We start from the raw sequence: 12,865 nt of genomic DNA on the forward strand, positions 1-12,865 counted from the left end.
GTTCGTAAGTGAACTACACTTTTATTTTCTTCGAATTAGAAAACTTAAACTTAAATCCTAAAGTATAAAATTTATTTAAGGACTTTGAATAAATTAAGTTACTGAAATTAAACTTTAAAGACCATCCTTTGACTTAAGGTAATTTGGTAAAGACTTATTACTTAGGCTTTAGTGAGACGGAGTTCTATATTAGTTTATAAAATTGAACAACAGTATTGTAAAATTCATAATTAATTACAGAAAAATCGAAATGATACAAGACCAATTTTCATGATTTCCTGTAGCTTTTAGCTACAACTTTCATTTGTTGACCAACTTTAAATTACGAAAGTATCAGGGGTCTAAAAATTCATTTTTAGAAACTGTCAGAAAATGACACCCAAAATGTTTTAATTTATAAATCCATTATTAGAAAATATTTTATAGCAAGAAATATTTTTAAATATAACTAGACATTATAAAGTTTATGTGAGAAAACTATTAGCCATCGGAGCATAAGGAAAAGTCAGTTTAAGAATTATTCTTTTGACTGATGACAGATTCGCAGTTTACAGGCGAGCTGTTAATAAATAATTGTTTCTGAGCAAACCATACATTGAAAATTTATGAAAATTTATATGTAGATTCTAGACTTAGAAATAATAGGATTCTATTCATTACACTTTTGCAAATGCGAAACAAAAACAGGTGATATGATTTTTAAAAACAGACGAACATATTTGACAGATTTAACAACGGTTTTCATCAAACTTGTAAAATACACCATAAATCGAAAATAATGATTTAAGACCTAAAATTTTATACACAATCTAGTACTCCATGTCTCTGCCACATATTAAAATTTTGCGAATTTATAATTTGATTTAGTATTTTTAACATAATTAAAACCGACCAGAATAGCTATAATCGCAGAAACTGCATCAATACTTTAAATTACGAAATAAATACAAAAATTCCAAAACAATTACCACGAAAATTCATAGTATCTTAAAATCTATCATTTAACCCAGAAAAATAATTTACAGCACATGGAAATCATAAAAACGAATTTATACTATCTTTTTATTATAATAATCGATTTGATCATAAAACTTGTAAATCAACCAAAATAAATTCCCTATTGACAAAATAAAGTTATGGATATCAAGAGATCAGAAAATTAAAGATTTCGAAAATCATATGTATCAATAAATCATCATAAAACATTAAAAATCCAATAATAAATACAACTACAACAATTAAATCGATGTAATATCGAGTAACGTCGAAGTTACTTTAATCGCTATCCAAATTACTCAAGTACTCGTCCTCGTGTGGATTGTCGCGAAATCCCTTGGAATAGGATGAACGGATGATGGGAGAAGGTCGATCCGAATAAAGAAGCAAGATGGCAAGCACGTACGTAGAATAATTTGTAAAACGAAAATAAAGAAGCAAGAAGGCAAAGCACGTACGTAAATTATATAGAAACACAAGCAGCGGCAGAAGCATTAGGTTTCAGCCGTTCCTTTTTTTTTGGTTTTGTTTGAATGAAAACCTAACACAAAAGGTAGAGTTTATAAGAGACTAAAATAAGAAATAATTTCTTCTTAAAAGTTTTAAGTTGACTTGCTAAAATGGCTGTTTAAACAACCAAAAATATCTTTCCATTTAAATAAGAATAAAAAGAGCTCAAAAGAAACAAATTCCGAAGCCCAACAAATTAACTCGGGATAGAATTAAATAAAGTAAGGCGGAAATAAATAGAATTAATAATAAATCTCGAGAATAAAAGAATATTCGAGATAAAAAGAATTCAAAGGAGGTTTTTTTGTCAAAAACTACCTTATATTTAGGGGTATTTATAAAAAAAACTACCTTATATTATTTTTCTTGTTTTAGACTACCTTTTTTTTCTAATTTTTTGGTCAAAAACTACCTACGCTGAAAATATGGCGAGATTTGATCGATTTAGTGAGATTAACCTATCTCACATGACTTTCTTAACATCAAACAACAATGATCAACTGCGTCCAAACCAAAATTTAACTTCAGTTAAGCAAAATTAATAAATTTCACATTTCAATAATAACTACAAACATCTACTAAAGTTTAGTGTAAGTACTTTATGACTTCCCAAAATCGGGCCTTAGTAAGATTAAAACATAAAAGAGTCATGTGAGATATGTTAAAGCCGGAAAATAGACCAAATATGTCTAGATTCTTAGCGTAGGTAGTTATTGACCAAAAATAAAGAAAACAAAGGTAGTTGAAAACAAAAAAAATAATATAAGGTAGTATTTTTACAAATACACCTAAATATAAGGTAGTTTTTGTCAAAAAACCCTTCAAAGGAATAACATAAATGGCTCGAGAATAAATTTCGAGTCATACCAATTAAACCGTAGCCGAAAAAGAAATGCGTTTACGAAATCAAATTAGAAAAATGACGGGTATTACAATGCGCTCAGAGAATAAGTGTGTATGGGTCTCAGAGTGCAACCCATACAAACAGCAGAAGTCATTAAAGGAGATAGCAAATCTCAGGAGTCTATCCTTGAGCATCATTCCATTATGCATAATAAGCCAGCTGATAAACTTATGCTTAGGAATTCCAGTTGAATTCCATACATTCCAATGTCAATCTACCTTAGGATGAGGTTCCCTCTGCCATCTGTAGCAAATGCTGACAGTGTAGTTACCATTGCTAACAGTCAACTCATTAGCTACAAACCCTTCCTTAATAACATCTCTTACTTAAAAGATTTTCCTCCAATGCCAACTGGCATTAGAGGATGGTTGATTATTGTGCCAGTGTTCTCCGTTCAAGTAAATGTGATTGACCCATAACACCCATTATAACTTGTCAGGTTTGACAACCAACCACCAAACTGTTAAAGATATTACGTAATTATCTTGTAAATATTTTCCTTATCTCTTTGTTATTGTAATCTTGTATTTTAGTCTTTATAATCTTTGTATTTCCTTAGATAATTATAGCTAGCTTATTCTCCAAGGTTAGAGTTTCCTGTATTGTGTATATATATCGACATTATGGTTAATGAAAGATCAAGCAATCATTTTACCAAATTCTCTTAATTCTTTACATGGTATCAAGCCTTGATCCTTAATTTTTTTTCAAAACCCTTCTCTTTGTTCTTCATGGCAACGTCTGGTGTCTTCTTCCCCAATCCTCAAGAACCCAACTCCCCTTTCATCCTTATCAATTTCACCTCCTGTACCCAACTCACCCCTCAAACTTATAAGTCCTATAAAACGCAAGTTGGTGACATACTCTTTGGCTTCGACTTGCTCAAATTTGTCAGTGGAACCCATCCTCTACCACTCGAAACAATCACTGGTGCGGACTCAAAAGTTGCACCGAATCCCGCCCATGCGACATGGAATCGTCAGGATAGCCTTATCAAAGGGGCTCTCCTTGGCACTCTCCACACCTCGCTTACCCCTCTTGTGTCTCAAGGCCACTACGTCTTGCGATGTATGGACTATCCTTGAGAAGACCTATGCTAACCCCTCTCAGGGTAATCTTCTCCAAATCAAGAACCGTCTTAATAGCATTAGCAAAACCGATCAATCTGTGACGGATTATATGCAAGATATCAATACTTGTGTCACTGAAGTTACCCTCTTAGGCAAGACCATGGATGCTGAAGATGTAGTTGATAAGGTCCTTCGCGGCCTCGACTATAAAACTTATCAACCTGTTATAGAAGTTGTGCACGCCCGAGACACTCCCATCTCCTTTGAAGCTTTCCATGAGAAGCTTATCAACCATGACCTCAATATTGCCCACTCCTCCTCCTCCTCCTCAATTTCCCTCCCTACCACGGTTCATGCTGCCTCCTTTCGTCCCCCTTACCACCGTTCCTCCCCTGCCTCCTCCAAAGCCCCACCTCTCCTTCCCACACCCAACACACCCTCTGACACTCCCTTCAAAGGAACCTGTCAGTGGTGCCGTTACCAAGGTCACTACCTGTCCAACTGTGAAGACTTCAAGAAAACGTTCCCTCACCTTATCTTTCACAAACCACCACCACGCCCTCACACTTCCTTTCCTCAAGCCCATACTGCCACTGCCACGACCTCAACACCCGCCATTCCTGCTGCCTATGATGCAGGAGCACTTGAAGAAAATGAAAATGAAGTCTTGATTAGTCGAAATGTAACTCACATTTATGAAAGTTTCAAAATGGGCTCAAGTATCGTGAATATGATAGCATGGAGAAGCAATGGAGACGGGTTGGTGTCGGTCTAACCAACACACAAACCGAGGGCTGCCTAGGTCGGTGCTGATGGAGGCTCTAAGATTATTAGTTTCCTTATTTTTGCTTTCCTAATTCTAGTCAATAAATTTAAGGTAGTATTGTTATTTCCTTATTGTTTCTTTCCTTATCTTAGCAGGATTGTAATAAGGCAATTTGCCATACTATGGGTCGGTTTCCTTAATCAGTTTAGGACAATTTAGGGGAGTCTAGGGAAGGGAGATCGTTTTTTATTTAGTATAAATAGGTGTCTTATGTATTCAACTTTTAAAAAACACATTGAGTTTGAGAATTAATTCAAGTTTTCTTGTTGCTTATTGCTTGCGAGCTTTGAGTGTCTTATTTATTTCTTGCGAGGGAGAGATTAGAGTGTGAGTTGATCCTTGCGAGGTGAGAGTCACAAAAACCAGTCGTGCATTGCAATCAAGTTCCTTGCGAGGGAGGAGAGAGTGATCACGTTATATCCTTTTAAATTTTCGTTCAAAAACATATAAAAATCAAATAAACAGTTTAATTTCCGCTGCGTATTTTACAACACAAACCGAACAGTCCTACGTACTGTTCGAATCCTTAAATCCGAGTAGATCTTACATCAAATTGGTATCAGAGAGAGGTAATTAATTTATTTCTTAACAAGTTAATCTTGGGTAGTGGAGATGCCAGGAGATGCCGATTCCAGCAAGGGCATTGGTGATGACGTTACGAGCTCGTTTCAAGGACAGTTAGATGAGATGAAGCAAGCTATGGCCGAGTTAAAGTATATGATGAAGAACCTTCCAGTTGGACGAGGTAGAGAACGAAGTCCAAGTCATAGTAGGTCTCGTGGATCAGATTCTAATAATGCGATTTTCAAGCCAAAAAAGGAAAACAAGAAAGATGATGATCGAGGTCTAAAGCTTGACATACCTGATTTCAATGGAGATTTGGATCCCGGAAGTTTTTGGATTGGATTAGGCAAGCTGAACGAGTTTTTGAGTACAAGGAGTATGATGAGCACAAACAATTCAAGGTAGCTATTCTACAACTCACTAAATATGCATCATTGTGGTATGAAAATTTGAAAAAACAGAGAAAGCTAGATAAGAAGAGCAAGATTGATACTTGGGAGAAACTAAAGAAGCATCTTATGAGGAGATTCTTACCAAGAGACTATGAGCAAGAAAATTACCTAAAGTTGCAATCTTTATCACAAGAAAATCTGTCCGTGGCCGAGTATATTAAAGAATTCGATAGAATGATGATTGTGATCTTTAAGAGAAGGAAGAGCTTAAAGTTTCAAGATTTATCAAGGGTCTCACGCCCTCGATTGCTAGTCAAGTTAAAGTTCAGATTTACAATGGATTTGATGATGGTTGTAGATTGGCTCTAAAATTTAAAAAGCAAGACAAAACAAGAAAATCCTATACTTATTCAAGAGGATCAAATTCTGGCTCGAGTTCTTATTCTAAATGAACAACGAACAAGCCAAAGGAAGTTGTGAAAGAAGAGGTGAAAGACAAAGGTAAGGGTAAGGTGGAGCCTTAAGGTAACTCATTGAGACGATGTTTTAAATGCCAAGGCTATGGACACATAGCTAATGAATGTCCACAAAAGCGAGCACTCACCGCTCAATAATTGCACAACATGGTTCCAGAATTCGTTCAAACTGAACAGTCCACAGAATTGTCTGATATTGAGGAGAACGAAGAAGAAGGCGTGTCCCATGATGTTGATCCGTTAAGTGAAGAGGAGTGTTTGGTAATTCGTAATCTTCATGTGGAAACAACTCTGGTTGAAACTGAACAAAGGGAGCAAATATTTCACACTCGTTGCAAGGTACATACTAAAATTTGCAATCTAATTATTGATAGTGGTTCATGCACCAATGTTGTTGACGTGGCCGTGTCGTTGTACGCCCAATCAAAACACATTTATAATACTCAACAAACAACTAGTTAGCGGTGAGTCGAGGTCGATCCATGGGACGGTGTGCTTTGGGTTCTAAGTCTATCTATCTCAATTTATGCTAGTGTCACAATTTGTTTGGGTTTGTAGTTGTGTCTAGACTAATGCAAACAATAAGGTAAAACAAGCAATAAAAGGAAGGATGTAAACAATTGATTAAAAGTGCTAGAATATCATGGGGTCATAGGGGATTCATGGTTTTGATCATACAAACATGTTTACTATTATATGCAAGCAATTAGTGTTGTGGGGGAACCGAGTTGGTTTATGTCTTACGGTTCATAGGAAGGGTTGGGTCCCGGAGCCGAATCGATTAGATTGTACAACACCTACAAGTCGACTTACTTTCCTCCTATTCAACTTTTATGCATGGTCTAACAAGACTCGAGTTGGTTTATATCTTACAAGTCAAGTTGAGTAGATAAGAGATGGTAAAAATGCAAGGATTCATAGGCTTAGCATTTCATCAAACATAACATGTGCATAAAGTTGACATCACAACAAGCAAGCAATTTGATTATGAAAACATATTAGATTAAGCATGAATCAATCCCATGTTTTTTTTTTTGCTAAAATGTCAGCTTTTCATTGATAATCAACAATACATACAAATTTCGATCATATTTGTGCTAATGTTTACATCAAGCGCACCTTACTTAACCAAAGTCTATCCCTAGAAGGAATAGGCTTGTTACAACATGTATGGAATCTATTACGGAGAGAAGTAGCAATCTGCCTAGCCACCAGGGACGGACAAACCAATCGATGATGGACCCAAGCTTCATTCCTTTGTATCCACACATAGTACCATACTGCAATTATAGCAGCACTGGTGACTTTCTTTCTCAGGCTACTCCATCTCCTCCTCTTAATCAATTGAAGCACATTTCCAGAGCTAAAAGAAGCTCCTAACGAAGTAGTAACCAAATTCATCACCTGCAAAGTATATGGACAATCCTGGAACACATGAGTATGGCTCTCAATAGCCATAGCACACAAGCAGCAAAGATTATAATCTACAACCTTGTAAACATACAATCTGTCCTTCATCCTCAAAGCCTGTTGTGAAACTAACCAAGCAATGAACGCATGTTTAGGGGCAGCTATAGTACACCAGACAAACTTATACCAAGTGACTTCATCATTCCTTCCCCTTAACCAATTATAGCAACCCTTAACAGTATAGCTTTCAACATTCCCATCATTCAGAAAACCTTGCTTAACTATGTCCCTCACCTGACAAACCTTCCTCCAGTGCCAGCTGACATCAGTAGAGGGAGTATAATCAGACCAAGGACTAGCTTTCATATACACATGGTGGACCCACTGGACCCACAACTTATCAGGTCTGGTTGCAACCCACCATGTAAGCTTGCCAACATTAGCAATATTCCATGTTTCACTCCATTTCAGTCCCAGTCCTCCCTCCTTCTTAGGAGAACAGACCTTCTGCCAAGCAAGCAATGGTGCCTTATTATATTCAACACCACCTTCCCATAGAAAATTTCTACAAATAGCATCCACTCTTTTAATAACACCTTAAGGCAGCACAAACATAGAAGCCCAATACGTATGCATTGTTGATAATACAGAGCTTTCTAGAGTAAGTCTACCAGCAAAGGATAATTTCTTAGCACCAAGACTCCTTACTCTACTCACAATTTTATCAATCAGACTTGCACAATCTTTGATTTTCAATCTTCCAGCTGTAATAGGAACACCAAGGTACTTAAAAGGTAAAGTACCCTCTAAGAACCTTGATATAGATAATATTTCCTGCTTCAGGCCACTTTGCACCCCATTAAAATATGCACAAGATTTCTGAGGATTCATCTTCAATCCAGAGGCATTAGAGAAAGCAGAAAAAGGCCCTTAGCAACAGCACCATGGAGTGAGCATTTCCTTTACAAAACATCAACAAATCATCTGCAAACATCAGATGAGTAAGCTTAATTTGTTTGCAAAGAGGGTGATAATTAAATTGCATCTTTTCAGTAGCACAAGCCAAAATTCTGCTTAAGTATTCTATGCATAAGGTAAATAAAAGAGGGGAGATGGGATCTCCCTGCCTTAATCCCCTTTTGCCATGAAAAAAACCAAACGTTTCTCCATTAATAGCTAGACTGAAAGCAGCACTTGTAACACACTCCATCACTAGATTTTTGAACTGTTCAGGAAAATTGAAGGCAGTAAGGATATCTCCCAGAAACCTCCAGCTGACAGAGTCATAAGCCTTCATAAGATCCATTTTAAACATACATCTTGAAGAGCAGGCTTGTCTATTATACAGTTTGACCAAATCCTGACAAATCATGATGTTTTGCAACGGACTAATTGCAACGAACTGTATAAGCCGTTGCTAAGTATTACTTGCAACAGATATTATTATATTTGCAACGGATATTAAATTATGCAACGGCTAAATAAAAATTTGCAACGGATATTAAATTATGTAACGGCTTAATGAAAATTTGCAACGGATATGCGTCATATCTATTTACCCGCCTAATAAATTTAAAGCTGGTTAATTTATGCAACGGATTTTGTAATGCCTATCCGTTGCATATTGGTTAAACTCCTACAATCTATATCTATCTATCTATATCTATATATAACTACTAGTTTTATGCCTGTGCAGAAAATGCACGGTTTTAAGATTATAATATACGAAATATGTTATATTAATTAATATAAATATAATTAGACGTAATACAGTTAATACACATATGTGTTCCATATTAGATAATTTCAAATTTCATTAGTTAGGTAAAAGCGTATCGGATAATAATGTTAGTGACATAGGATAATAATAATAATAATAATAATAATACTGTAATAATAATAATAATAATAATAATAATAATAATAATAATAATAATAATAATAATAATAATAATAATAATAATAATAATAATAATAATAATAATAACTTTTCAGTAGTTATTGCATGAGACGGTCGCACACCGTAAGACAGTCCCATTGATAAATAGCTACAAATATTGACTTTCTTACTACCCTTCTTATTCTATAATTTGTATTTTGATAAAGCCGTCTTAATCTTAAGATCCAATAACAAAATATGAGCCCAAATCTAAACAAAATTAGATGAGCCAAAAACAACTCATCAAACTAACCCATTATTCCATTAAGACTCCAATATGACTCCAAGTACCCAACCTCTTCTATTCTCCTAATACTAACTAACCTTATACTTCCGCCTCCTACACTAACATAACCCCTCTCTCTCCCAAACATTAATACCTCATTTAGTCATCTCCCTCATATCACTTCCTCCTCTTATTTTTGTATAAAAATTAAAAGCCACCACCATTGATAAGTGATAACGTGGTATATTAATTTCATGCCTTTCGATCATTAGCCATTTTATAACGGTTAATTTTCATTTACATCTTTCAATTTAATATAAAGTTTTGCATAGCTTTTTTAGAATATACCCTTCTTATTTTTTTCTGGATTATTTTTAGTTATTTTATTATATATCCATCTCCTTATTTGCTAACAAAATTATTTTTGTCTTTCTCTTCTTTAATTTTATAGGTCATTTTCTTTTATTAGCATTCAAGGCATCCCTAATTTTTTTTCCTCAAATTTTCTTGTTAATCGTAGTGAGTTTGTTTAAACGACTTTTCATTCTTTTTTAATTATTAATTTTTTAAAAATGTTTTAAACTAAGTACTATTTTAGTTATTTGTCATAATTAATTTCCAAAAACTTTACTCGTTTATAATTATTTTGGGTCTTATTATTTGATGTCATCTTCTATTTTTTTTTTTAGAATATATTTGTTGCGTTTTTTACGTATCTACAATTTACCCATTTTTTTCCCAATAGTTTCAATATTTGTAGTCTTTTTCTTATTATTTTGTAATTTATTATTTTTTAATATTTTGAATTATTTTGTATTGTATTGATTATAAGTTTTCATAGTTGATGAGACCCTAAATTGTGGAGAGAGAGTAATTAATTCCCCAAAAATTTGTAGGGGCCCACCACTGCTGAATATAAGGAACCAATAGGAATCAAAAGAAAAACCTAACTTTTATACTAGGTAGATAATACAAGAACCACTAAACATATTGCTGAACACGTGTCACGTCGACATGAAAAATTTTCCCGCTTATTGGAGTCTAACCCTAAAACATGTGTAAACCAATATCCCTTTTTTAAGCCGCCTGCTATTATCCTCTCATTCTTTCTTATTTTAATTTTCACCTATGCCTCAAACCCTCAACATTTTGTCCTCCATCTTTTTCCCCACAAATTTGCTCTTTTGCCTTTTCCATACGTCATATTTGAAAAATCTTGGAATATGAAAAGTAAAGGTTATCGATACTAGCACCTCTAAGTATCAAATATGAAGAAATGATTCAATGGCGGTAAGACGGATTAATGCTTCGCTTCTCATAATTTGCTACAGAATACAACAAGGAAAATTTAGGACGAACGTGGGATGATCGAGTTTCCAGTGTATTGCATCATCCATACTCGTATGTTATGTTTCATTGTTTGTTTCAATTAACCAGTTGGATATATGATATTTCTTAATATTCTTCCATCTTTCCATTTCATCTATTTACAGTAACATTTAATTAGGGTTTATACTTTTTGGGGCATTGAGATCTTGAACACTTGCTCTTTTGTTAGTTGTGCTACACTAAACGGATGATTCGTTCCTAACTGGCCACAATTCAGCTATATTACTAATGTTTCAATGTTATTGCTAATATACATGTATATGTCATTTTGTGTAATTGTTGTATAATATGTCAACAAGTATGGTGTCAATTCATTTTTATCTAATTAGCCGTCTTCGAATCATTTTGAGACTAAAGTTCTCATGTTGTTATTGTTGTTGTTGCTTTTGAAAGCAATCGTGTTTGTTAAGCAGTTGTTTGCTATAATAGAGTTTCATAGAACTTAGGAACTCCGATTGTGGGGGGATGCTTTAACAAACACTACTTTAAACAACAAATCATTTGACATTTGTAATGGAACCTTTAGTTGGAATGTATTTTTGTTTTTAGGATTGTGTATCATTGACACGGATCGGATCGGCAGGTTGTGCTCAGCTTTTTTGTGACCTAATCTTGATTGTACTAGAACTTTTACTCTTACGGTAAGCACTTCTGAATAAAATAAAATAAGAGTTTATTAGGTTTTATAGTGATCATGGCTCTGTCGTATCGACGCTCTTTCTTTTTGCAGGTTTTTAGTACTGGGAAATAATTTAAGGCGAGTAAGGAAGACTAGGGAATTGGATACATAAAGGTTATCCTAAAGAAAAGGGTAGCATTAGATCTCCATATAATTTCATTTGCGATGCATTCTTCTCCCATGATATTTTGTCACCATTCAATCTTTCGAGGTAAAAAATGTTAACTCCTTATTTTGTTAATTTGTTCCTAAGTGATGGTCTTTTCATGCATGATGCTTATTAATGGTCTTTTGACATAATGTTTCTATGAAAGCTCATATATAAGCCCGTGTAACCATACACGTGTATAGTCAGTCATATTGTAATTATACAATACCTTTTAGATTTTATATTTTTGATTTATTAATTTTGTTTTTTAGTTATTGTTGCTTTCAATATATCTTTACATTTGTTTACAAGAGCATTAGAGGCAGCGGTTCGCAAAGATGAACCAAGTCTGCGGAGTTTGGACAATAATCCCAATTACATGTTAAGTTTCTCACGATTTTTAAGTTAATTGTTGTGTCCTAAAAAAATTGATACCCTCAACGTATTTTAGTTTGATGTATATTGCTCCCAAAATTCAATGGGCATTGTAATCAAAAGATGAACTTTTGAGTAGTATAAAAGATGAACTGTTGTAATGAAAAGATGAACATATACTAAAACTCCATATAAGCTAAGTGGCCATAGTCTGAAAATATTATTTCAGACACAAATGTTAAGAAACTAAAGCTATCAATTAAGTTCTCTATTTTTGAATGATGGTAAGTTCTCTATTTTTCGATGATGGTAAGTTCTCTATTTTTGAATAAACAGAGCAAAGTGGATTATCCTAAAGATGAGAAAGACCAAGTTAGAGCTGCTTTTACCAAACTCTTCAAAACACGGCTAAGGACCATGGTTTGTCGGGCCGTAAAGAAGCAGCCGAAATGGATGGGTGATGCACTCCATGCTGAATTGCTATTTGATAGACAGTCCGAAGAAGGGAAAAAAAATCAGCTCAAGACAGTCCGAATGATGATGGTGGAAGTGGCAACTCGACATCAATCCCAACTAATTAGCTAGATTACTCCATAATAGCTAGACAACGAAATTGCTTAGCAAATTACGTATGGATTTTTTTTGAGGATGTTTTCAATGTATGTACTCTTTTAAATTTGCTAAATGAACAATTCCAAGTTTCTATATTGTTGGCTTCTTTAAAGTTTATTGTTTAATTGTTTGATATCGTAACGAAATGGAGGAATGGATGCAGGAATGCTTGAATCTCCCATTTGTGTTTGCAACGAAATTACGGGTTTTGTGACAAACTATCCATTAATTAAAAAAGTCAATGCATTTGTGTTTGCAACGGAAATTACAGGTTTTGTGACGGCTATCCATTAATTTAAAAAGTCAATTTGTTGACTTTTCCCTCTACTATGCAACGGAAAACATTTTT

At 34.4% G+C, this 12,865-nt stretch overlaps 1 long non-coding RNA gene across 1 annotated transcript; it reads left to right on the top strand.

Annotated features, from left to right (window-relative positions):
* Positions 1–10,718: 10,718 nt before the first annotated feature.
* On the top strand, positions 10,719–12,609 carry LOC141658917 (uncharacterized). Its single transcript, XR_012549523.1, has 3 exons — positions 10,719–11,343; positions 11,433–11,592; positions 12,241–12,609. It is a non-coding gene; the product is annotated as an uncharacterized LOC141658917 (long non-coding RNA).
* The last annotated feature ends 256 nt before the right edge of the window (positions 12,610–12,865 follow it).

Source organism: Silene latifolia, chromosome 6, assembly GCF_048544455.1.
Source record: "Silene latifolia isolate original U9 population chromosome 6, ASM4854445v1, whole genome shotgun sequence".
NCBI lineage: Eukaryota > Viridiplantae > Streptophyta > Magnoliopsida > Caryophyllales > Caryophyllaceae > Silene > Silene latifolia.